General features: G+C 29.9%; 1 non-coding gene across 1 annotated transcript; it reads right to left on the reverse strand.

Annotated features, from left to right (window-relative positions):
* Window positions 1-5518: 5518 nt before the first annotated feature.
* On the reverse strand, window positions 5519-5624 carry LOC145128136 (small nucleolar RNA R71). The gene has a single exon (XR_013716737.1). It is a non-coding gene; the product is annotated as a small nucleolar RNA R71 (small nucleolar RNA).
* Window positions 5625-5971: the final 347 nt, after the last annotated feature.

The following is a 5971-nucleotide window of genomic DNA, read 5'->3' on the forward strand; positions in this document are numbered from 1 at the left end:
AACATTTCAAGTTCACAACTAGATGTTTTCATTTTCTTTATAATGACTCATTTAAAAACTAAAACAAAAAAGTCGCCTTATTTTACTAACTTTTTTACTATAAGAGCCTCATTTTTTTATTTTGCATGGAGCCTCAAATCAGCTTGAATCAGTCATGTCTACTCTTTATAATTCGGCTACACGTGGCATTCACATCTAACTTATAAGTTATCTTATTTTTAGAGCAATTTTAGGTTATTATGTTTAAAAATAAAAAAAAATGGTTAATAACCTAACTTTTCAAATATAAAAAAGCTATTGACACTAACATTTTCTATCAAATATATTATTTATTAACCATAAAAAAATTTGTTACCCACGTTCATTCCAAGATCATACTTCTCTCCCGTCAAGTATACATTTCATATTTCTTTAAACACAATGGTAAACGAGATACGAGTTAAAGATCGATCACAAAAGATTCATTGTCTCAGAAGTAGGTATAATATCTCGAACATATTATCTTAATCTACACTTTGTTTTTGTTTTTAATTGGATTATTTGTGTCGATTACAATTAATGATTGTTAAAAAAAAACATTGATATTATATTGAAATTAATTATGGTTTTTTTTTTCAAATAGAACAAAAGATTGTTCTTGTATTCAACTTATTGTATTCACCCTTGTTTAGGGATGAATTTAGAGGACATATCGATAAATTATGGTTTAATGATAAATTGTAGATGCATATCAAATGATAAGTTTAATGATCGATATATATATGATCTATTTATTTGTTTGTTTTTTATATAAGTTCTTTTAGGGCGTGTTCGGCACGCAGCTTTTGGGAGCTTCTGGCTTCTAGCTTTTAAGAAAACGCTAGTAAAAAAGAAAAAGTTTCGTTCGGCGACGGGAGCGTTTAACTTTTACCATAAACAAAACGATCCAAAATCAAAAGCTACATGGAGTAGCTTTCAACAAAACGCTCCAAAATCAAAAGCTACCCGCTGCCAGCTAAACGTTAACCGCTACCAGCTACCCGATACTAGCTAGTTTTGTCAAACACGCCCTTAGTGTGAAATAAGTTTTTTTGCTAACCAATGTTTAAATTTAAGTTTTTTGTACTTTATTCCATTCCATCGAGAATATTTATCTGTTTGAAGTTGTATCAAATTTTTTTTTGGAGTGCTCTAGAAGATGTGAAAAATATCGAACAAAATGCTAAAATTTTGTGAGAATTTTCAAATAAATGTGATCGTTGCGACATTTGTCATTCATAACTATATTTGAAAGAATGATTTGGCAAGTATGATTTTCAGCATTGTTCAACAACACATGATTTCACAATTAAAAAGTTAGGCGATCGTTCAAGATTTAGTCATGAAAACATTCGGAAGTTATGCCTTGATTTGAGAAATTCATAGTAATACTGCGAATATTATTTTAGATACAAAACAAATAACTTTTATATATATATATATATATATATATATATATATATATATATATATATATATATATATAATAATAATAATAAGAATATATTTATTTAGATCTTAATTAATAAAATGTATTACATATATGTTCGTATATTCTTAAATCATTATTCATTTTTATGTTATTTTATATTTCATAGTTTGCTATCAACTAGTTTGATGTAAACAAACAAGATTCAATCTCTAAAAGTAATTTGTTCATATTAAATTCTAACTCCTAATGTTACATTATAAGGGAATTTAGTATCTCAACCTTACAAATATCAAGTGGGCATTAAATGCATCCTTATGATAGATTTATTTATCAAATCCCTAGCCAACATTTTCCACAAGTGATCATGTGGATTGTGTTGAGATTGAACAAATTCAACCTAAATGATTTTATGAGTTATAAGATCACATAACATACTATGTCTAACTCCCAAATGTCTCGACTTTCGATTATACACTTAATTGTATACCTTTTCCAGAGTGGCAAGACTATCATGGTGTATAAAAATGGGGAAATTGGTTTTGACCATAATGGAATCTGATATATCAAATTCCTTATCCATTATGCTTATGAGCAGTAGGTGCAAGGTCAACGAATTCAGATTATATAGTTGATTTACGATGCAATTTTTCTTTTTAGAGTCTCGTGATATTGTACCTCCTCCAAATAGGATAACTCAACAACTTGTAGATAAGTGGTCCTAAATGTTGGTAATCCAACTAATATTAGTATATCCTTTTATGATAAAAAGAAATCCCACCTAACTTAAACAATGGTCCATGGTATTCTTAAGATACTTAAGCACCCACCTTATTGCTTAGGAGTGATGAGTATTTATGTTTCTAGTAAACCTTCTCAACTTTTCTATAATAAATTCAATATCGGCCTTGTGCTAGTCATGTTATACATCAAACAACCAATGACCTTTACGTACTCAAGTTGTAAAACTGTTTGACTGGTATTAGGCATAAGTGCATAGTTGGATGCATATTATCTTAATATTATTAACTTAACTGATATATTTTTAGATAAAAATAAAACTTTATAAATGGTCCTTGTGGTTTTCCAAAATCTAGGATATAGTTCATAACTTTAAAAATACTTCATAGAAGGTCTCTGTGGTTTTCAATTTCTATCGTGGTTGGTCCCTCGCCCACATAAAAAAGACTTTTATACGCTTTTCATTTCTTTTAGAATTAATTTTAATTAAAGTTATTTAAAGAAAAGAAAAACAAAACAAATAAACCCACATTGGACCCACCTATTTCTCTTTCTTTCTTTCTCTATCTCTTTCTCTAGACATATATATATATATATATATATATATATATATATATATATATATATATATATATATATATATATATATATATATATATATATATACAACCCATATTAAAGTTCATCCTCAGCTTTTGATTTTCCAGTTTACATCATGAATTTTTCAATCTCTTTATTCTTATTTCTCTCCCTTAAGTTTCATCATCTTGATCTGTATCAATAATATATCAAACAATTTAAACTTGAGCTACATTTCCCATTTCGCATTATAAACCCTACAACATCGCCCTTACATCCACCTCAAAATGCCTCCTGATTCTAAAGACGAAAACAACCAACACAATGTTGGCTCTGGTAGCGGAATTTAGGATATCATAGGTTTCCCTCCTGGTTCAAGAAACAAGTCAAGACCATCTACCATCCTCTTCAACCTTTCAACTCAACCTACTTTCCTAACAAATAAAATCCACACACATCACTCATACATACAAACTGAAAATTGATTATGCAGAAATTGGTAAAAACAAAACACCTGGATAAATTGGCTGGTGGGAATGCAAGAATCAACACCGAAGTTAGGCAACATCACATATGGGTTGCAGTATTTGACAAATACAAATTCCCTAGATAGTGGTTGACTTCCGGTGGACTAAGAGCCATGAGGTTTGGCCTCTCTGCTGTAACTAGAGTCGTTATTGCAAGACCTGATTCCATAGTTGTTGACAATGATGGTGATGGAAGCTTCATGGTGAATGTTCAAGAACTCGCCACCATTAGAGTGGGAAATCTTTCGGTGAAGATTTTGTTAGTAAACAATCAAACTTTGGGTATGGTATTTCAATGGGAATAACATTTTTACAAAGAAAATTGAGCACATACATATCTAGGAAACCCATCAAAAGAATAAAGAACTGTTCCCTAATTAATGGAAGCTTGTGATAGACCAATTCTTAGGTTAAGCAACTAAAATAAGAATTAGAACGTGGAAGATTGCATTAGGTGACCATTATGTGTATAGATTAACTTTCATGACCATTGAGACTACTTGCTAGATCAAATCTGGCATAATTTCACATATGGGTTGCAGTATTTGACAAATACAAATTCCCTAGATAGTGGTTGACTTCCGGTGGACTAAGAGCCATGAGGTTTGGCCTCCCTGCTGTAACTAGAGTTGTTATTGTAAGACCTGATTCCATAGTTGTTGACAATGATGGTGATGGAAGCTTCATGGTGAATGTTCGAACTTGCCACCATTAGAGTGGGAAATCTTTCGGTGAAGATTTTGTTAGTGAACAATCAAATTTTGGGTATGGTATTTCAATGGGAATTACATTTTTTCAAAGAAAATTGAGCACATACATATCTAGGAAACCCATCAAAAGAATAAAGAATTGTTCCCTAATTAATGGAAGCTTGTGATAGACCAAATCTTAGGTTAAGCAACTAAAATAAGAATTAGAACGTGGAAGATTGCATTAGGTGACCATTATGTGTATAGATTAACTTTCATGACCATTGAGACTACTTGCTAGATCAAATCTGGCATAATTTCAACATATAATTGATTATTAAGATAGTTGCATAACCATTATATTAATTGTTTTTATAATTATATGTTGGGTTTTACTCAAAATCGTTTTCCCAAAAATGCTAAAATCAACAACAGAATTCTAAAAATATGAATAAACTTAAAGCTCTTTTTAACACAGAAATGATCATTTTGCAAAACATGGAAAGATTAAATCAACCATAGAAAGAAAAGTGTTAGAACCTTTGAAGACTTTGATTCTCATGGGTTATGGAAGTTGATGAAATGATGCATGAAGCTCCAAAAAAGAAGCTCTCTACAAGTATCCACCAAGAAATGATAAAGTAATTTAAGATGCTAGTCACACTTGTATATATGTTGTTCTTAAGCCTTAAGGTTTATACCAAATAAACATTAAAGAGAAGCAACATATAAGCACTTAGTAATGTGCACTAAATTCAAGGCTAGTAAATGAAAGTGTATCGTCTTCTTATGGCATGTATGGAGTGTAAGATGAAAGACGACAAGAAACCTCTTACTTGCTTCTTCATAATTATAGTTTTGACATCAAAGTCAAAACTAAGTTTGTCTTCCGTTCCAATATTCCAACTAGATAGTTACAAATTCAAACTAGATAGTTACTTAAAGTGTCCATTTAATTTGTACATATATATATATATATATATATATATATATATATATATATATATATATATATATATATTCATACATTATGAATATAACTAGTTTTATTCTCTTTTATTTATTATTTCCTAGTAACAATAATTCCCCATATGTTGGTAAAATATTATTTTCATAAAGTAATGTTTTTCCAATTTAAATACAAGTGTTTAATATATTTATTAACATTCAAATTACCTAATACATAATAAATTAGTAGTAACTTGCTATAAGGTGTGACCCTATATTATCATATCTCATTAGCAAATATCATTTTATAATGACTTTTGGTCATAAAGATCTTTCATTAATAACATTAGTTAGTTGGACCAAGTTAGTTAATCAAAATAAAATTGGTCATTAATGACCTAAATCCATTGCACTTCTTATTAATAAACCATAGGAAAACAGGGATTCAAAATCTAAGCAGAAGTACTTTAAAATACTGCTCAAATCAAGTTCTTAGTTTCATTTGTTAGTTAAATATTAGTTTAATTAAGTTTAAACAAAATTTACTTTTATGTTCTTAGGGTAGTTATAGTTTGATTTTCCGATTCAAAATCATAATTGTTTCCCTTATGTTCAACAATGACATGGGGAGACATTATTTGAAACATGAGATCATTACATAAATTTACTTTAAAGTTGCCCACAACATGATCTCAATGCATGCCAAGTAGTCAAAACCTTCTACAACAGAATAAACTTTTGCACAAGACAGTTGGTGGACTGCCACCGGCCTATTGCAAGGAAGAATAGGACAGATGGCAAATCCATAATAGAAGAGCTTGCAAGGCATTCTCATCAATGGCAATTATCAAGAGAAGATCATTACAAGGAAGATCTATTGGAGAAAATTTTGATGGATTAGCCACTTTGATCGCGAATCTCGATAAATTGAGTTAAGACATGAAGAAAATGAATCAAACCATTCACACAATACAAGTCGAGTGCGAAAAATAAAGATGTCCACATTTGAACAAGGACTGCGACTTAGATGAGAATGGAAA

Source organism: Lactuca virosa, chromosome 7 (assembly GCF_052849685.1).
Source record: "Lactuca virosa cultivar CGN04683 chromosome 7, Lactuca_virosa_CGN04683_v6, whole genome shotgun sequence".
Taxonomy (NCBI): Eukaryota; Viridiplantae; Streptophyta; class Magnoliopsida; order Asterales; family Asteraceae; genus Lactuca; species Lactuca virosa.